The sequence below is a fragment of the Cynoglossus semilaevis genome, chromosome 1 (assembly GCF_000523025.1).
Source record: "Cynoglossus semilaevis isolate Cse_v1.0 chromosome 1, Cse_v1.0, whole genome shotgun sequence".
Lineage (NCBI taxonomy): Eukaryota > Metazoa > Chordata > Actinopteri > Pleuronectiformes > Cynoglossidae > Cynoglossus > Cynoglossus semilaevis.
In genome coordinates this window covers 11,035,240-11,057,175 of record NC_024307.1, presented here as the reverse complement: position 1 = coordinate 11,057,175, position 21,936 = coordinate 11,035,240, and the positions used below count along the sequence as shown (strand labels likewise).

Genomic DNA, 21,936 nt, shown 5'->3' with positions numbered 1-21,936 from the left:
TTCAGTCTGTGGTTCTGTCTGTGTCCGTGTCACCATCAGTACAGTTCCACTGTCACAGCATTAGTCCTAAATGGGTTCTTTAAAAGGGCTTTCATGTCGGCCTTTTAGTACCAGGAACTATTTTCCACTAAAAAACTGCCGGTGTTTTCACTGCACTGAGATCATTCAAATCAGAGCTCCCTTTTCCTCCTTCGTTGTTCTTTTCTAGGAGTCAGAGTTGAACAAATGAGCAGTTTTGGTCTTAGAAGATGAGATAAATTAGAAAAATCTATTTCACAAAAACATCAAAATCCTCCGTTTTTAGGCTTAAACTCTACTGAAGCTGTGTTTCCAAAATGGAAATCCTTTCTAGTCCAATTTGGGGAGAGGTTTTTCACAGCAGGTTACGACCTGCAGGTCTGAGGACTGAAATCTGATTCCTTTCAAATACAGCCAACAAAGTTGTGCAGCCAAACTGGTCCAGTCCTCTCCACTAGTCCCAGCTTTGGTGGAACTTTTTTCTTGGAATAATGAAATGTGACACATTGGTGTATTTACACGATGGTCATCAGTTGGTCATTTTTGTGTTCCTGGGATTAGGGATAGGTCTGAAGTCAGGTCACAGTAGCCTGTACTGAGGTCACCCTGACCGAAGGCTAGCGTTGACGGTTCATTTCTGTACTCGATTCGTTTCTGTACTTGTAGTTGGTGGATGTAGATATTAAAGCTCCTGCAAAAGTGAATGTTCTGAGTATTTCTTGAAAAAGTTCCCAGACTTGTTGCAACAACAGAAATAAGTGCTTGAATCCCGACAGGCTCCTGAGGACACGTGTTGTGAAAGAGTTCTTCTTTCTCTGGCTGGAGGAGGATTTTTATCTTTATGTGTGGGTGTTTGGCAACTTCATAATATTCCATCCACTACCTGTAACTAACTGTCAGTGATAGAGCCTTGTGGTTTCCATGGTTATAGACAGCACTGGATCATCACTGCGAGACGGGCACACACACACACACACAGAAACACAAGTGTAAAACCAACTGCTGATTGAACTCATGCTGTGATGGAGCCTTCTGATTGGTCCAAGGCTGACGTTGGTTCATGTCAGTTATGCAAAACGATAACTGAGATACTGATAAACTACATTTTATTTCCACCATAAATTAGTATTCAGTCATCAGTATTCAGCCAGATTAGTTCACTTTTCAGGGACTTGTGTTTTCCTTTGTTGTCCAAACTGATGACACTGTTGGAGGATTGGTTTTTGGATGACTCTGAGGGCAGATGTGTCCATGGATTTTTCCTGACTAGGCAATTCCAGTTGTTGTTAAAATTCAAAGCTGCTTCTAGTAAATAAATACATGTTTATGATTATGTAACACATGTTTTTGTTTTGTTAATTTGAGACTCTTCAGATATTTTGCCATTCTTTTAGAAACCCTTGTTCGACAGGATTTATTTTGAAGATTGAGACGCACACTTTTTCTCCTGAGGGCTGAGGACTGGCAGGCCTTAGAGGACCACCAGTGTCCCTTCTCCTCTTCCTCTCCTCTTCCTCTCCCCTGACTCCTTCAGCTTCCCTCTGATCTTCTCAGATGATTTTGACGGGACTTTCTTCCTGCCCGTATCGTTTTCTTCTCACTTCTCATCTGTCCAGATGCAGAACGCTTCAGGCAACTTAACACCGAACACTGCCTTTGATCTTGACGCCTGACTGGACACAGTGTGTGTGTGTGTGTGTGTGTGTGTGTGTGTGTGTGAAGTGTCACTGCTTATAATAACAGCAATAGCAATGCAAATATCATCATTCTTCCACGACTTCCTACTTAACTGATGACTTAACAGGGTTGTCACCTTTGAAAGGGGTCAGTATGTCCTGTGAGCACGTGCACGTGCGTGTGTGTGTGTGTGTGTGTGTGTGTGTGTTCCCACCTGCCTGCACTGCCAGTCAGAGCTGCGATGTGAAGGTCTGATACGGTTGGCACTCTTTCATCTGTGAGCTGATTCTCCTGCTCTGTGTTTGAACTGCACTGAATCAAAGACGTCTTCCTGTTCGTCTGCAGCTGTGACCACATCACCTTCACAGTGAACCGGCCTTGACTCCCATTTAAATCCGTCTTTTCATCCTTCCTTTCTTTCCTACTCGAGGCTCCTGGGCTTTGTCTTGTTTCTCATCATTATTGTTGCTCCTCAGTTTTTCCTCCTGTTCGTAGTGTGAGCGAAGAAGAGAGAAGTGAACATAAAAAAAATCAAAGGCTTGAATCCTTTGTTGGTAGGATTTTTTTATTTTATTTCCAGTGACATTTCGAGCACACAGACTCCTCTTCAGACTCATAATCACAGTCTTCATCCAATATACCCACTATTCTTGTTGATCGCGTTACACTGTGTATCAGCACAACTGGGGAATTGTCAGTGAATACTGTACGTTGTATGTCAAGTGCCAGAGGGACTTGACTTCCCACCAAGTGCTTCTGGTGAATGGATCCACTTTTCTCTGTCAGTAACAGCCCGTTTCAAAGCTTTATGACAAGATGATGAGCAGAATGTTCCTCGTGAGCAGGCACGGAGGCATCAATATATTAGAAACAGTGAGTGATCACAGTGATGAGGGTTTAATTCCCAATTCCTCTGAAGAGATGATCTGTCAAACGAACGATGATCGGCTTTTTTTAAGCCTTCAGTTTGCACTTTTTCCCGGCAGGTAGGATTGTGTAGCTCGCTTGGCAACAGGAAAAAAAAACAGTTTTTAAACAACTTCAGACAAACTGAGGTAATGATGCTGAGATTAAAGCTCTTTACAAGGGACAAAATGTAACCGTTGTTTCGTAATGCTTCTCAGCTCTCAATTACTAACCATTAGAAGCCCCAGGATTTACGTCTAAACACAGTAATCACAGTTTGATTATGTAGCGGAATACGAGGGAGCATCACATTTGAAAAGGCCACTTCATTTACCAAACAGTGGTTTCACTTATGTGTTTTTAATGTAAATACATATATACGGTACATATTTATATCTTTTGTAGTTTCTTACTGTTATTGAGGCTTGTTTCATAGTAGGAGAAGGTTTGCATGTTTTTCAGCCTCGTACTTTGCTTTGGTTTCAACTTGAAGTTGTTTTGATTTCCCTCTAACTTGATTTGATGTGTAGCATTTCTCATTTATATCGAAACATGATTTACAACACAAACATGTAGTTTACTAATGAAATGGAACTGTAACTGGAGTTTAAGGCTATAAAATGCTCCTTCATGTTGTTCTGAGGTTTTTCTGGTTCAACCAGATGGATTCAACCACAAGACACAAGACACGGTATTTTATTACGGCGTAAGAGAAGAAACTCCTTCAGCAACACTTTAAATTTTAAAGGACTCTGTACCACTAACATTTCTTGCAGGATTTCTTTTTTTTTTTTTTGTTCTCACAGTCGAGAGAGTTCCATCCAAAAACACGTGATTTGAAGTCAAATGTAGAAAGTCACATTTACAACAACGTGAAATGACCTACAATCACAATAATAACACAATGCCAGTCTGTCCCAAATGGCCTGTGCTTTCTGATTGTACTCTGATTAAAGAGTAAAGTTTTAAAGCATTCGTCTGGGGAACACACACAAGTGCGCGCTGACTACACAGATGTGGTCTTTGTGTGTCATTACACTGTAATTTCATCACAGTAACACTGTGATTAAGCACTGACTTCCTGCTGTATTTGGAGGAACATTATACACACAGTTTCACAATAGGAACCGGGACAATCTAGTGACGTGCTGCGGGGGCCGAGTGCTCATGGGAACCAGAGTGGAACCTTTTAGTGTGGAGGTCCTCGGGGACGGCCGGGACAGCGGTGGTGATGTTGATGTTGATAAACGCGCTCCCACAGATCCAGAGCCAAAGCACATACACACATACACACACACACTAATACAGTTAAAGAACCAACACTCGTGTTTGTATAGTCAGACACACACACACTCTGTGGAAAATCACAGACCAACAGCTGAGAAGGTGATGTTTTACCAAAACTACCGTGTTGTTGCTCTCAGCCTCTCATCTCATGGTAGGAGTCGTGCTCACGTTCACATGACCTGCTGTATGTTCTCTAAGAACACACACACATGAATGCGTCAAAACACACACACACATGTGTTCAGAGCCCTGGAGCAGAGCCAGAACACACACCAAACAGACCAAGTCGTCCTCCTACGTCAGCTGCTCTGGGAACATTGGACTTTGAAGTCACCTCCTGACCTTGAGTTCTATTTTTATCATTCTTTTTGTCTTAATGTCAGACACGTCGAACACATATCTGTTCTCATCTTAAACAGTCGACGTCTAGGGACAAAAAGAGAAAATCTAACTTAGAATTGTGACACCACTCGAGTCCAAGTCCAAGTCCAAGTCCTGAGTTAAAGGACTCAGGTCAAAGTCTGTTATTCATATTCTAAAAAATGCATTGAGAATGATAATACATTTTTTTTGGTTAATGTTTAGAATTGTTTTGATGTTATTTTCTATAGATTTGAAGGTATGAAATTGATACAAGAACATTTTTTAAATGGATTTTTGGACACTTTTTGGCCACTTGTTTTTGTCTCTTCTGTCCTTTTCCATTGACTCATTAATCATGGAACCCCTCCCCCTCCCCCTCCCCTAAATCCTTCTGCAATGACTCTAATCCTCGTTGAAGCCTTTGACAAACTCCCAAACTTGTTAGCGAGCTAACGACAATGTCCTTCTTCTCCCTCTTTTCCAAATTAACAGTTGTCCTTCTACATAGAGCAAGAGTCAGATCCAGAGGATCTGTTTATGTCTGTTGGGCTCTGAAAAAAAATACCGAGATCAAATGGCACATTTTCTGGCACGCACATTTACGGAGGGGGCAAAGGAGGTGAGCGCAGGAGTTGAGTGCTGAGATTCCCCCCTAAGGCGTGCTGTTAGGAGCAGGAACGAGAAGCTGTGACGGTGAGGGAAGGAATCCAAGGTATCCGTCATTTAGGCTGAATCAGGGGAATGCATGCTACTTTACCCCGAGGCGTCAGGGCTTATATATAGGCCCGGTGCCACAGGACGCCAACGTTGGCCCCCAAAATGCCCCCCCCCCTCCTCCATGGATGCAACATACACCTTCAGCATATTAATCACGTGCTAAAACACTGTCAGCCTCACAGAATGTCTGGATGCCAAATGACTTGCCTTTAAGGTCTCTGTCTGTGTTTTGTGCCTGCCTTCAGGAATCCAAAATGTGTGTGTTTTGTGTTGAAAAAGGGTAAATGATGATGCATTGAAAATTGTAAGAAGGTAGAAGGAAGGCAATTTTGCAGCAGGCTTTTGAGATGATGGCATGAAAAAGGTTTGGTTGATTCTGCCGTTTTTCTTCTCTGTAATTGCCTCGTCTTTTCAAGTGGCATACATGTTGCTGGTGCTGTGGACCTTGAAATGCTTCCCTGTCAGCATCGGAAATCGTTAGAACGTAAGATTTGACACAATGGTGTTTATTTTTCAAGAAGTGTTAAAAAATATCTCAAACCTTTCTGTATTTCTGTGAATGAGAGACTTTGAAGTCGGGGTTTCCAGGAATGTTTGTGTCGATCAGTTTCGGCTAGCTCCTCGCTAGCCTCCCTGCAGATGTACATTTGTGACGATATTGTGGGAGATGGCTATGGAACAACCAAAAGCTGTACATCGAGGACGGCATAAATCGAAGACCCCCCGTACTCTGGTCTGCCCCGAAATACCAGCATACACATCATTTTCACTGATGGAAACACTTCATGTAGAATTGTTCATAATTATATGGTTAACATGTAAAGAACAAGATTTCTTTCCACTTTTTATTTTGCGTTCCTATTTCCTCTGCAGTCTTAATTCTAAACATTGCTGTGTGAGAGACACGAGATGATGGAAACCTTCAAAGACTGGGACCAAAGACTTTTCCTTTTTGAAAATGTTTCCAGTGGATGGAACAGTCTTTGGACGTCACTGTAACACTACATCCTGAGGCTTCTTTCACCAGATCATTATAACGAGAAACCTTCCTCTCACCTTCGTAATGAGGCTTCTTGGAGAAGTTGCTCTTTAGCTGCTGACTCAAGTCACAAGATGGAGCCAATATTCTCGGAGGTTTACCTGGCTCTTGACTTCAAAGGCTAAAGAGGACACACTGTCACTGACACTGCTGCCAAGAAAAGTGACAAATCAGGTGTGTGTGTGAGAAAGTGTGTGTGATTGTTCCTCCTGTCGTTAGAAATGACAGATCATGAGGGTAAAAATGCCATATTTTATGTTAACTCAATGTTAACCTGGTCTTATTTAGTTGAACACACGGCTGATATACTCCCTGGAATTGAAGAAAGATACAGCAGAAGGTCTCTTACTTATTAACCTCCTTTTTTCCATTTTTATAGTTGACCATTCAGACATTTTTGCTCCAACATATCTGTATCTTTTGCAGATTTTATTTTGTATCCTTTCTCTTAGTAAAACCACACTCAGCGTTACAATTTATTGCCACTTATATATACGTAAACCATGAGCTGTTTCACAGCAACTTATTAATGTCTGGATGTATTTGCGTTGCCACTTATATATACGTAAACCATGACTTATTGATGTCTGGATGTATTTGCATTCCATTTCAAACAGAAGGTATTTGCCATGCACCAGGAATGGTACTGTGAATGTGAATGTAACTGAATGTATTTGCCATGCACCAGGAATGGTACTGAAATGCAGTGACTATATCTGGCACTAAATCACAGTCTTATGTATTGGAAATGTAGCAGTTGGCCCCGGGGTACAGTCAGTGTGTGAACGCTGCCCCCCCTTGGAACAAAGTTTGGACAAGTCTGAAAATATAGGAAAGAGACTTAAATACAGAGAAGTATAATTTACTGTGTCGTGATTTCTCTTGGTTGAGTTGTTGCAGGCCGGTGCATGTCAGATGCATAGAAAACCAGGGCATTTGAATGTAGACGGAATGAAATTCTGTTCTTACACAAAGGCAGAGTTTTTTCATGTGGAATATTCAGTTGTATTTTTGTGTTTACGTGCATCTCAGTGTGTGTCTAATGCATACTGTTTGTCCACACTTGTCTGTGTGTGTTTGTGTTCCAGTGTACCTGCTATAGCTACTTGTTTGGACTTTTTTTTTTTTTTTGGAAAAATACAGTTTTGGTGGAGACATTCTGCAGGTCCAGTCAGGATAATGACGAAGCATATATTTCCAATAGTAAAGTTAAGGTACAGGGCTTCCAAACAATAAAACCCTGTATGTGTGTGTGTGTGTGTGAGCTGCAGCAGGCAGATGTTGGGCACGGACGTGGAAGATTTGGCGGTGTAGCTTCAGAATGACGGTGTGTCTGCCCCCGCCGTCTGCCAGTACAGTTCAGTGGCTCACACTTTACTGGAAAATCAAGAACCAGAGTCCACCTCCACAGTGAACATCAGGTCTCTTAGGGGAACGCACACACACACACACATAGTACACATATAGTATTTGCTGGCAGCTAATAATCTGACGACAGAAGTACTCACAGCTACTCCACTTATAGCGTTTACTGCCTTCTCAACTTTTACAGGAATATTTATGTAAATACCTTGTAATGGAAGAGCAGAAATACGTCGTCGTGTGTGTTGCTACGCGTATATTTAGAGTCAGAGAGATGAGTTTTCTTTCTTTATCTATCAATAATTATTTTTATTACCCAGTCGTCAGTCGGAGCCGAAGCCTCATTAACCATAGATGTGTTTCCAACTGAGCAGAGAAGATTCATTAACGACCATCTGTTTCTTCTGAGATGCTTCAAACCAAAGGTGCAGAGAAATGAACTGTATTTTAGACCATGCATTTATTAAAAGTGAAACAACATAAAAAAAAAATTGAACGAATGAATGAGGAAACCCTGTGGCCTGAATTAGTTTCTTGAATGATCTATTTTTATTTTTTATTTATATCGTTAGATCCATTCAAAGTACATACTTAAACAACAAACAATATTTCTTCCCCTTTTTCTGGGCGAACCTTTAACTGTATTTTCAGCAGTTTACTTTTTGAATTATTTTATAGTATTCCATCTTCACCCAGACCTAAACAGATGTCAAAGCACACGCCTCATTGGCCAGTGATGAGTTTCCATATGATCACAGAAGATTCAATAACGACCGTCTTGGTCTTGTGGGATCCTTCAAACCTGGCTCACAAACCAATAAGCTGCAATTTAACCAATGCACTGAGCTGTAAAAAAAAGGCTTTAGTTAAATGGTAACTGTGAGGAAATACATATGTGGACCAGTTCTATCAAAACGTCGACCCAGATTGAAGATGTGTTGATGTTAACTACAGTCAAAGTCTTCAGGCTGGAACTGAAAGTCAAGGCTTTTGAGTCAAAGTCCAGATGAAACAGAAACCTTTTCATCAAGTAAAAGAAATAACTTCTATTTTTTACCAAGAAGAATCGTAGTTCCTGTCGTTGATGGTGTGCGTTAGAAAACACAGCTGAGTCCAGAAAAACAGTCACAAGTCGGGCTGTGTTTGCAGTGCAGTGAAACACCACCAGGGTATGATCCCAAATACCCAGAAACCCCTGATCCAGGAACCTGGTCCCAGTGCCAGGACTGTCCCCAGGGACAGACGCTGGACATGCCTGAGTTATCAAACACTGTAAGCAGCTGTAATCAGTCACTGCTCCCGTTGACGGGAACGCTGGCAGCCTGTCTGTCTCATCAATAGGCTGGAGGTCATGTGACCAGATCGCTGCGTATAAATAAAACAGTTACCAGACTTTCAGTCCAACACTGTGATAGGCTGTAATTGATGTCACTGCTGCCTGTCACCATGACTCTCTCTCTGTGTGTGTGTGTGTGTGTGTGTGTGACAGTGGTCAGTGTGAAGATCCAGGCTGGCAGCCAATCAGAGCCATGGAAACAACACAGCCTTTGAACTGCTGCGATAATGAGGGAATGTGCTTTTCTGAGCTTAACTTAAGGTGTGTGTTAGTGAGTGTGTGTTAGTGAGTGTGTGTGTTAGTGAGTGTGTGTGTGTGGGGGGGGTGACCCATACAAACTGTGGCCATTTTTCTTTCTCCTTCTCTTGACTTACATGCTGGTGCTGCAGTTTTCTTCAGGTGACGGAACACAAAGTAGACTGTGTGTGTGTGTGTGTGTGTAAATGTGTGTGTGTGTAAATGTGTGTGTGTAAAAAAGTTGTTGCTCCAGGGTAGATTCTTTCCACATACACAAAATCGTCTCACATGAGCTCAGTGCTTTTGTTCGGCCTCGGTTGGCTGTCAAACAGTTGGGCGTGCATGTGTGTGTGTGTGCGTGTTCCTGTGTGTGTGTGTGTGTTGACAGCAGAGACAGGTGGGTCTGCTCCTGGGCTCTCTGTAAAGTCTAGGCCTGACATTATTGCGGTCTAATAGTCTGTACTCCAGTCGGCTCAGGTAGTAAATCTTTGCCATATTACAAGCAGATGTGTGTGTGTGTGTGTGTGTAGCAAGTACGACACACAACCACACACCTACACATACAGTCATATGATCCAGGTAAATGCAGCCCGCAGCTACAACAGTAGACAGAACAACAGCTGCTGCCTCTGCTTCTCTCCCTGTGTTTGCTCTGATTCTGTTCTCTGACCTGGAGCTTCACAACAACAAAACAACAAACGTCCTTTAACAACACTTCAACTCTTACTTCATGCCTTCTTACATTTCTCCTCATCTGTGTTTTCAACAACTTTTCTTTGTTGTTTGGTTCTAACTCCACTTTCTTCATCGACTGAAGCCAGTGTTGGTCGTTCCAGTCTGTAGGAAGGAAGGAGGACGTTTTACAGTGTTGCACGTGGCATTCAGCCCGGTGTAATTACACACCTTACAGTCGTTGAGACACGACTTGTATTTAATTTTTTCATTGCAGAATCTCCCAGAATACACTGCAGCTCCAAAACAACGTGTCAGATATAGTGAAGTGTTGACTGGTGTTAAAAGGGTCGGTTCAACAACCTGCAGCACTGACTGCAGTGGTGAACGGTTCCATGTTGAGTTCCACCTAGTCCTCAGTCGGGGCATCAGTCACAGATACTGAATTCACATTAGTAATAGATTACTTTACTGCCACAGATGTCGTCCAGACTTCCATGAGGTCATGAGATTCTGATGTCAGCTTCATTGGTAACTTTGGTTTAACCATTGTTACATTTAGTTTTTGATTAATTTTATAACATACATCACTTAAGACTTGGAGCAGATATAACTGTTACCGTATTCTTTGGTACAAAAAAGGTTATAGATTTTTGAATACACTAAAAACCTAATTCCAGTTGTGTGAAAATCCCTGAAAAGAATCATTCCTAAAACCCAAACAACCCACTGTGTGTTGCTGTGAATAGCACTGGAACGCTAACAATAAACCCTGCAATTTTTTAAGGTAGGAGATAAACATGATATTTAGAAACTGTAGGCTAAATATTTAGTAACAAGCTCCATATAAAAGCTGGTAATTCTAGGTTATTGTGCACCACTTACTAAACACGTTCTGACAATTGCAGAGAGCTGGTGGCCACATGTGCCTGAAATCTGAGCGTCACTGAACACAAGCCTCATTGTCAGCTTCTATACAACTTTGACTTGTAATCTGCTGCATACATTTTTCAGCTCCATATATAGGGTAAAGACTTCTTATGTGAACTTTCTTAAGTCTTCTTTAGAAAGTCTAAAGTCTAAACCCTGGGCTTTGCTGCTGCAGTGCCACCACGTCTTTCTCAGGTTAAATCCACAACCGGTGCCAGAGACTGATGCCCCTGGAATTAGCGTGGGGGGTGGGGGTGGGGGGGGTTGAGGTGAGGAGGAGTTATGTGTAAGAGAATCAAAAGCCCTCAAGTGTGCTGATGTCTCAGGCAGATTTATTTAAATGTCATGGAAAGGTCGAGTACCACTTGAGCTCGCACAAGAGAATAAAAAGATGATGTGAGTGTTTATCATTTAAAAATGTAATTAAAAATCTATCGATACATCTGATTAAAAAATATTAAATCTCTAGAGTTGTGTTTCTAGGTAACTGTTGAAGAGTATCCTAGTCAAGTATGACTGATGCTGATGGTCTGTTGCAGAGACACGGTGCAGCAGTAAACCCTCATATTGGTGGTTTCTGAATCTTTTGTTAATCCTCCTCTCCCTGTCAGGTGCTAAACACATAAATATAAACGTTAATTCATCAATATAATGAAAGCCAGATGAATCATTAAAACAGATGGAAAGTGCGTAAACAAGGGTGGTGCAGGTTCATGTTGAAAAGTGTTTTTCCAAGGGCAAGTTGAAGCACTTTGGGTTTAATTCATGCCAGGAGAGACTAGTTAGCACCAATACCAAGTGCCTTACGGTAATCTGGCCTCAAACTAACAAAGACATGAAAAGCATTCTTTAAATCCTGTCTATTAAGGAATGTTATTAATTTGCCACCACACAAAAGTGAATCAGTCTCCATTATTATGGACCAGAGTTCTCTTTCTGTTAAAAACATAGAAGACTTTGATGACAGCCTCTGTCCTGTGTCTTCAATACAGCTTAAAAACCCCAGGACTTTGCTCCACTTTCTCCAGGATTCTCATCACATATAACTGGGACACGAAAAAAATATTGTGATTCAGTATAACAGTGAATGGAGCCAATGACATCACCCTGGGGTACTCCACAAAAGAGTAAAGATCGAGATCCCCTCACTGGGGATGTAGTTGGATGCATTCACAGACACTGAGATCAACAAACGTGCGGCAGCCGGACAGAGGTCAGATGCTGAAACACAAGGCCAAGAATATAGACTGTAAACACTGGGGAAGAAAATAACCTGGGCATGGAGGCTGTGATGAGAAGGAAAGGGCAAGGGACGGAGTTGTTGGTGTATTTTGATCCTCCTTGTTCTCATGTGTGTTGGGGTTAACAGCCAGAACTGTTCTCATAAATGAACAGCAGCTTCTTTAAACTCAGCTTTCATCTCCAGCTGAAATAAACCCAATAAGTTGTTTATTATCCACAAATAAGCCATGTTTGTATCTGCCTTGGTTTTTGCACCACTTCTCATACTTTTTATGCAGCGTAAAGCGTCATGTTTATGAGACTGAAGGTTTATTGTCTTGTTTGTATGTTAGGCTGTAAATAACCCACTCAGAGTCTGAAGGCACTAACTGGTCCCAGGTGTTACAGTGGCTCCTGTACTGTATGACAAGGTCATGGCCCACAGCACAACAGTAATTAGTGGCACTGGGCCTTTAGAGACAAAATACCTTAATAGTTAGAGGAAACTAGAGGAAGACTGGCACAGAACGGCTGCCTGAGGATCCAGCAGAAGAGTCTTGATTACAGGGTGGTCAGAGCCGTCGGGCAGCAGGAAGAAGTCGTAGTCGGTTTTTAGAGATTTATTCCTGATGTCTGTCCTGCTGAGGTTTTTGAGATTTTCTGAGAATTTCCTGTTTTTAAACTATTTGTTTCTACGTCGAGTCACAAACGCTGTGGTCAAGTGATGACAGGAGAATCTCACAGTTTGATGCTGTCGAAATATGCCTTGCCAAAAGAAATCCCAACTCAACAAAAAGGAGGACGATGCAAAGTCTCTGCCTTGAAGTGGGAGTGAAGCCAGAAGAAAATATAAGAACATATTTGAACATTGTTGTGATTTTTACCGTTTTGACTAACCCTGATTCAAAACTGATACCTGACCTGGAGTTGTTGGGACGAGGGGGCGGAATGACAACCATGTGACTTGATGGCGAGTGCTGTCACAAAGTCCGAATTTAGAAGTGGTTTTGGGACGTGCGTGCGTACGTGCACATGGTGTCGAGCTAAGGAGGGTTGACTCAGAGGTGGATCAGAACACGATGACACTCACCGTCTCTGTGACGAAGAGCCCTGGCGGCAGGGGTTTGCGGTTAGAAACCCTAATCTATTCCTCATATGACCCTTTGATGGACAGGGACAGCAGTCCCATGCTCACACACGCACACGCACACACAAAACACACAAGCACACGCGCAGAGCCGTCCTCACGTAGATGGATGTCCCTCAGACTGGTGCGTCCAGCTCCACTGCTCCAGTCTAAACATGCTCTTATATGGATTTCTCTTCAAATCTGGAGATCTCCACTCTTTTGTTTCATTATAAACACCTACAGATAAGTGTCCTCTGACACACTGGTGAGCACTGACATTCCCGAAAAGACAAAATGTTTGGACATTTTAAACACTGTTACGCTAGTGAGAATGAATGCTTCGGGGAGAGCTTTTGTGACATCAAGATGATAAACGTCTGGTCATCCAAGCATTTACAGAAGGACTGAATATGGCTCATAAATGTATCATTTTATGTCGTCTTTAATCTCTTTCATGTTTACTGTTTATGTGACACACCAGAACCCAGTCAGTCAGACTGTAAATGTTCTTGCAGAAAACAGCAGTCAGACTGTAAATGTTCTTGCAGAAGAAATTATAAACCAAAAAAACGGCTTCATTTTTCATCTGGCGCTGGCACAGAGGCATATCACATTGACAAGCTACACTATGGAGAATACATGCATCATTCCAGGTTGTGTAGAACATACTGTGTGTTACCTTCTGTCAAGAAGAACCGTGTAACTTGCTCTCCAACAGGAAAAGAACTTCCAGCCTGTGGCTCCGTGTTTACTGCAGCAGCCTGCTGAGAGCACAGGCACAGAGGCATTAATGTCTGGCTAACAAAACTACAGTCACAACACTAGCATATATATGGGTTTTTTTTAGGTTTTGTCCAACGCTCAATCCAGTGTTTTTAAATGTTTTAGGCTCTGTTTAGTTTTATTTATCTACGAACAACAAAAACTGAATCTGGATGTCTGTTTGTACTAAGGTTGAACGGTTCACACAGCTCTTTGTTTTTTTGTTTTTCTTCATAAGGATTCAGTCTTACATCTCCAGATAGAGAACAGAAAAAAATATTTTTGTCATGCATTAAGAGGACCTCATTTATTGATTTTACCATTTTTGTTTTCTTTCGACAACGTCTCCCTCATTACTAAGACTTTGTGTCACTGTGACAACACTGATTTGTGGGTTTGTGTGTGTGTGTGTGTGTGTTGTGGTTGGCTGAGTGGCCTTTCTGCTCCCACTCACTGATGTGTGTGGTTTCGTGCCTGTGTCTCCGTCCAGAACTTTGGGGAAAACAAATCCTTTTTTAATTTCCTCATTGGTTCTTTTTTCACTGCCTGTGTTGAACTGTGGCAGATCTTTACTAGACTGTTAAAGTCACACCATCCAGTTCCAACCAAGGCTTCACAGTCCGGTAGTTAGCAATTGGTATTGGAATCAGGGAGGCCAGAGAAAGAAAAAAACAACAATAATTTAAACAGTTTAAACATTTAAACAGACAAAACAGTCAAGTGTATCTTTGTCCAAACATCAGAAAAAACAGGTGGACATTTACATATTCAAGTATCAGGATACGCTCGAGAATGGAAACTCATACAAATGAACTAGAAGCGCTTCGTGTTTTATTTTATCACGTATTTCTCGGTTTTACACAGATGTGCTACTGTTGGCTCAGGTTTCCGAGCTGTGAATAATGAGCTGCATTTTCTATCAGCACCTTTAAAAAATATATGAGGCGCACACATAAAAATAATATATTATACAGCTGAAAGGGACCGGATGATGTGGCCTACACCCCCACCACTGCAGTTATTCTGCTTTCAAAACACAAATAGCATAAATCAGAATGGCTTTGCACAATTTTACAGTAGGCTTATCTGGGACTAAGAGAGTGTCTGCAGATCTGCAGCTGCAGTAGTTTCAGCAGATTCTCAGTATTAAAGGATAATGAGGAGGAGATTTGAGATGTGGTCTGAGTTCACGGCCAGCCACAACTGTTGGCAAAAAGATGTGGTTTGAGCTGTTGGTTGATCACTATAATGTAGACAAAGAGAAATACTGGTCAATGATCCTGATCATTATTGGGATCGTTATCATCATGATTATTAAAAACTTTTTACACTACTTCTAATATACACTAAATATTTTATTTTAAGTATTTACCTTCATGTTCACTTTACCCCTAAATGTCTGGATGACAATGTTCTAATATTGCAAAAAAAAAAAAAGGAAACGGGAATAAATAAAATGGATCAATGCGGTGTACTTCCAGAACCTTTCAAAACAAATAAATGACTTTATGATTAATATGTTTGTAAATAAAACACCAGCGGCAGCTAGACTTACCAAAAAAAAAATAATTTGAACTTCATGCCAAAGCTTAGGTCTGACAACCCAGTGTGAGTGCTTGGGATCAGCACACATTGTTAGCCTTATAAGGCTAAGCTACCGTGACCGGGAAATATTCAATGTTAAGAAAAGATATGAGTCAGTGTACAGCTCAGAAACACAAAAACATCCTCTCTGCTTCCCCTCAGTTTCGGTCTCAAGGGATAACGGGTGTTCTCATTTGTACCACACATGCAGGTGTGCGCGCGCGTGTGTGTGTGTGTGGGAGCTAGCATTATAGTTGTTGTTTTGTTTCCAATGAGGTGCACAGCTATTCACACCGGCCACAGAGAGAGAGTGTCAGGGGAGCAGCTGCTGCAGGATCTAAGGTGTAGAAGTGTGGAAACGCCATCTCAGCCTGTGGAGCAGGAGCAGCTGGTCACTTAGAAGATTGAGGGGCAGTTGAGCAAAGGAAAGTGTAGGTAGTAGCAAAAAAAGTAAACAATCTCAGTGGACAGGTCAAGAGTTGTTGACACAACAAGGTGAATTACTATTTGGCCTGGATTTATGTATGAAGTCCCTCTGGGATCCCACAAGGATTCGTTTTGGGACCAATGTGTTTTAATGTGTATGCTTCTCTAGACTAGACAAAGGTGTACTTTCACTTTCTGCCATTCCATTTTTAATTACCGTATTTTCACGACCATAAGGCGCACCGTATGAAAAGGCGCAGTCTCATTTATGTGTGCCATTTCTGTATTTAACACACACATAAGGCGCACCTGACGATAGGGCGCAAGTTTTATATACATATCCTTTACTACCATACGCACGTCAGCCTTACAACAACACACACGCATACAAGTGTGCGTATTTTAAAAAATAAATAAAAAAATAGATCGAGAGCAAAACTGAGTATGGTTGTGCTTTATTTAAATATTAATTATGATGCGCTTGTCGGCGATGTGCTTCTCGCAGTAGGACCGAAAGTTCGCCAGCTTTTCAGAATAATCCGCCGGACGTCGCTGCGCTACCGTAGTCCTGGTCCGGATGGAAAAATGGCACCGTTTCATAAAACGCCAGCACCAAGACGGACCTCCTTGGAAATGTTCAATTTTCATTTCCTCTGCTAGCGTTACTGCTTTGAGTCGGATGGTGACAGTCGAAACGCTCCTCCCGCTCGCTCTTTGCTCGACGATCCATAGCTCGAGTCTTTCCTCCAACTCCGGCCACCTCGCCTTATGTCCGCGGAAACTCAGCTGAGTCTTCTTCACCTGTCGGAGCTCGTTCTCCAGCTTCCTCCACTTGCGAACCATCGACTCGTTTATTTTATATTCTCTCGCTCGATTCCCATGTTCCTCGGCGTAGCTGATAGCCTGCAGTTTAAAGCGAGCTTCATAAGCCTGTCTCTTTGCCATTTTCAGGGTTGTTAAAACAGCAATGTTCTGCATAAAGCACATACCTGTTCTTTTATACACAATCCACGCCCACACATCCCCTCTTTAACGTTCTCATGTTCTCTACCACGTCCTCCTCAAGGTGGTCTCTATCACGTTCGCCTTACAACACACACATAGGGCGCACTGCACTATAGGGCGCACCGCACATTTTGAAAAAAATCTAAGTCGTTTATATGCGCCTTATGGTCGTGAAAATACGGTAGTCTCCTCTTTCTCCATGGTAAAAACTCCTTCTGGGTAATTTGTTAAAACGATGCCTTTACTGTACTCCGTGACCTGCATGCAAGCGTCTACGTCTTCTTTTTGAACCTCAGTGACCTATGAAGAGGTGGTGCCACTGTGGGGTGGGTTTGTTCTGCCAAGCAGATGTGCTTTCGTCATGTTCAACTCTGTGAGCCTCCAGAGTGCAGTGATTTGTGTTTTCGGCAGCCTGGCTCTCAGGCAGACAATGAGTTTGGCAGAAGAAACAAGAGTACGTTTCCCACTAATTCTCTGCCGGAGATTCAGGATCATCAGGGTTGCATTATTAAAATACGCATGATGGTTAATTACTTTTTTTTACAATTTACCCCCCTGTCGCTCCCCCCTGCCACACTCCATGTGTTTTGGCTCAAGGACCAGGGTCTGGTCTGCAGAACACCTCATAGCTTTTTGTCTGAGTAGGACCTGCCAAGCCTTTAAAAACTCCAGTGCTCCTCATTCTCATGGCTGACAAATGACCTTGTGCATCTGTTGGCGTCAACCACCGACCTGCTGTATTTAATTTATTGCAGTTTAAACTACTTTTTTTCCAGCCCTGTTTTATGGCTAGCGACAGTAGAACCAGAAGAGACAGAGGGACTGATTTGAAGTTGTCCAAAAACCTGCAGATCAGGGACTGGGTTTATTGTTTATTGTTCACTTTGAATTTCCTGTGGGTGTAAATGTGAGTGTGACTGGTTGGCTGTCTGAGTGGAGACCTCTGGTACAGGCACAGAGGCATTACTAGCCAACAATCAACATCACAGTCATATAACATCCTGGCTGTACTCTTCAAACTTGCACATCTGTCATTCTATCTTTTTTTTTTTTCTAGCAGCACACAGCGACCTGATGTTTCCCTCTTTTACTGATAGTGAAACCGATGAGCTGTGCTGGAATCCACAGTCACTACTTCAGGCCAAAGGCACGATGTTTTTAGACTCAAAAATGAACTTTTGACCCCAACTTAGAACAGATATCCGAACACCGGATAAAAACTGACAGGCTTTGCTGGATAAAAAGCCGGGTTCATGAGAGTGTCTGTTTTAATACTCTTTTCAAATTCCCTCATGCGTCCTTGATCCTATTGCAGGGTTTTTTTTGGTTTTTTTTTTTACATCCGCTCCTGAGGAGTTGTTACTCCTCTTCCTGTTTTGGACGGTCTGCCTGCCAATCGGCCATCTCTCTTCCTTACTCCTCAGTCTGACATTCAGTGCAGCTGCAGCTGACACACAGAGTGATTATAATTGAAGTGCGGCCCAGTCTTGACAAGGACACATCTGTCTGCCTGAGTGTCTGTCCATATGTCTTCAGTGCCGTCTGACTACAAGCAGGACTGCTCTGACTAGTGCAGAGCTGGAGAACAAATTCTGATAGATGTTATTTGACTTTATTCTCTGTTTCTAAGACTAAATATGTAACTTCAGTGCCTGTCTGTGTGGGTGCACGTAAATAATTAATTGGAAAATTAAAAGAAAAGCATAGAAGTAGGTCAGAAATGAGAGTTGGTTTAGGTTTGGAGAGAATTTACAGAAACATACAGGAAACAACTCTGAGGGGCTGCTGTTTCTAAACCAGGGGGTGTCAGTGTGTTCCTGGGCAAGACTGAAAATACTCAAACACTATTCCCATTTGTAAGCACAGATATGAGGGTCAGACTAAAGTCCTAATAATCATAATTTGGACCTTATTGATCCCACACTTCTTCAGATATTCTTGTTTTCACAGCAGATCTGCCCCACACACCTGTTGCCACTGAGAATCACTGAAAAACTGTTGTCAGAAGTGGGATTCGAACTTTTTTCGAACATCCTGACTTAGCTCCAGGAGTCTGTTTTAAAAGCTACATCTTTGCACATTTAAGGGTTAAAAACAGACAGGTTTAAATCTCAATACGAAGACTCAGAGATTTAAGAATCATTCAATTTTGAGGGTTACGTAAAATAAAACGTAACATTGGTCAAGGCTTGATGTTATAGAAAGGTTTCTATAAAAGTTTCTATAACTATTTGAAGTTATAACATCAGTCAAAGGTGTCTAATGGAAATCTGTGCTAAGATTTATAATCAGATATGCAGATGATCCACTGATGTGATCAGTAATAAATGGTAGCAGCCCAAGTCATTCTTAGATCTTTGTGATATGCATGGATAAAAATGGCCGAATATTCAGCCTTTCTGTTTGGTGATACCTTTGGGTGTGTTTTCCCTTCTGTCTGTGTTTTTGGGAGTTTGTGTGTCTTTGAATGTGAGTTTTCTGTTACTCTCAGGGGACAGAGACGTTCTTTAAAACCCAGTAATCCCTCTTTTGTAACTACTGTTGTTCCTCATTGTGGGTTGTAGTAGTTGATGCCCACAGAGACACGCATCCCTCTCCCTGCTCTGTTTAGTATGTGTATGGCATAACAAGGCTTTCTGTTCCCACTGTGTGATCTCAGCTACAGCACTATATCAAGTGAATGTATGTGTGTGTGTGTGTGTGTGTGTGTGTGTTTACAGTGAGCAGACTAGTATAGACCTGTCTCCAGTCTGAGGGGATGTGTTTAGGGTTATTATATTTGGGCCCTATTTACCACCAAGACTCATTTCCCTTGGGAGGCCCCCCGGTGGCCTCTTTGTGCACAAACACGCACACATGCACACACACATGCGCAAATGCATGTATTAGACTACACAAGCTTTTCGGGTGCACAGTTGCTCATGCACAGCATACTTTCAGTGGTTGAATTGAAGTGTGTGACAGAAGTGGCCTCCAGTGATTAAGTGCTTCCTGGTGAATGTCAGGCTGAAGGAACGACTTTTAGACCGGGTTAAGAACAGAGAGCAGGAGAGAGGAAGTGGGAAGTAAAGCAAGAAAACAACCAAGGGAAGGTGGGAGGATGGAAAGAGCGAAAGGTTGTTACAAATTACTTACTGTTCTTACTTCTACTCAAGCCACTCTACCTCCACGTCTGTCCTCTGGTTTAGTCCTGGCACTTACAGCTTTAGAAAAATGTATTATTATTATTTATTATCTGTATTAGTTCAAACTGCTCATGTTTGTCTGTTACTCCTCTAAGTATAAATGTTGTTTTGAGTACATCAAGTAACTTTGAGACACGTCAGGCTGTTGAAAGTGAAAGTAAAAGTAACTGGCTTGACCATAAAACATGTCCAGAGGACAAAGTAAAAGACAACGTGACGTCAGCCACAAAATTAGAACATGTGTTGTTGGTGTGTGTGAACGTGTGTGTGAACGTGGTGAGCCGGAGCTGAAGCTGTCACTGATCAAGATAAACACACTGATTTAAAGTGTGTGTGCAGAAAGGGGGCAGTAGTGTGGGGACACAGTTGTGTCCCTGTCTGTGTGTGTCTCATTGTGTTTTCTCTCTGCTTTGCTGCCATCCTCTAATAATCGGTTCCAAACCCTCTCTTAAGATTACAAGTGCAGCCTTCCAGGAAGTCTAATTTCCTGCTCAAGAGTCTGATTCAGAAGAGACTGATTCAGCAGGGTCCAGCTGTTGGCTGTGCTTGTGTGTGAGTGTGTGATTGTGAGTTTGTGTCTGACTGTCTGTCTGTGTGTGTGGGTGAAAGGAGGGAGAACGCTAGTCAAGCAGATGAAGTGACCGCCTGTTGTCTCCATAAAACAAGTCTTAATAGTTGTTTTTCCAGGTGCCACTAACTCCCCCTACCACCTTTCCAGCTGCTCTGCCTGGATCACCAGCCCACCAATCAAACCGGCTCCATGATTCTCCTTCCTATCCTCCCTCTTCCTCCCCCGTCCCTTGTTGCTCTTATTCACTTTTAACGCTTTTAAATCCCTAAACCCCAGCACCGACCAGATCGTATATTCTCACCATGACTCTGTATTTGTTCTTTCATCTGAATGTTTTTTTCTCTTCTCGTGATTCTTAAAATCCTTCATCCCAGATTCATAAAGTCTTGAGTAATATAAAACTTTAAGCTTGTTCTCTACCCCGTTTTTTACCGTCTTTAAACAAACAAGTCCTAAGCTGAAGTCTGAAAGAAAACACTCAGGTTATAAGTTTTTAAACAACCTTTTACTGTGGGAAGAGTGACACATTATTTGTCAATTCATCAACTTATCAAAAGTTTACTGTGGGAAGAGTGACACATTATTCATCAACTTATCAAAATAAATGTCCTCTTTTTTTATCTGCTAACAGGCTAGCTAACGTGAAGAAAAAAAACAATGTTTATGCGAGTAAAATGAAAAACAAATGTCTGAAAGTTTAGCTAAAGATTTAGCTAATGTTTTGGAAGTGACATTTAACCATGCAAGTGTTCACATTAACGTGTTGTTAATAATTAACTTTCTCTTTCTCACTCTCTTCTCTCTCACAGGTGGTGACCTCCTGTTGGCCGGACACACTCACCGGGACACAAGGGTCAACTGTAGGACTCATCAAGGGTGAACTGTTCAGAGAATCTCTCAGAGACAAGGAGGGAGTCAGCCATCGCTGGTCCTGTGCTACTATTATAAAGGGCTGTGTTACTCAGACTGGAGAAATGTGACGGCCTCGCCGGCCTCACTGATCTAGACCTCTGGGCTGCTACTGTTGAACGACGGCTGATGCCCCAGCTGGATCTTCCGTCGTCGCCATTTTCCACGACTATCATTAGTGGCTAATGAGCTACTTCTAGAGAGGAAACAGAGAAGGTGCCTGTGGAGAGAGGAGGAACCTTACGGCTGTTATTAAGAGGCCCAGAGATTTGACAAGGAATTATTTGTCTCTGCCTGAGAGTGGAAACCTTTAAAGCTTTTTTCCCGGATGCATTCATGAAAGAACACTGACTCCTTTCAAGTTTTGAATGTCAGTCTTTTTCTTTTGTTTTTTCTTTTTCTTTTACATCTTGAAAAGCAGCGTTTGATTCCTATTTCCTGCAAGATGCCTCATCATTTGGACATAAACGTTTTTTCTCTCTCAAGACATTTTGTAAACTATTATCACCTATTAAGCTTTTTCTGGTAAATTAATATTGTTTTGTTTCACTCGTTGAATTTATTCTGACCTTCCTATGACCTGAAGAACGTTGCTCGCCA

At 42.1% G+C, this 21,936-nt stretch overlaps 1 long non-coding RNA gene across 1 annotated transcript in view; it reads left to right on the top strand.

Annotated features, from left to right (window-relative positions):
* Positions 1 to 21,544, top strand: part of LOC103378958 (uncharacterized) — a 36,212-nt gene extending 14,668 nt beyond the window's left edge. The window contains exon 2 of the long non-coding RNA XR_521547.3: positions 21,237 to 21,544. This is a non-coding gene — a long non-coding RNA (uncharacterized LOC103378958). The remainder of the gene's footprint in view (positions 1 to 21,236) is intronic.
* The last annotated feature ends 392 nt before the right edge of the window (positions 21,545 to 21,936 follow it).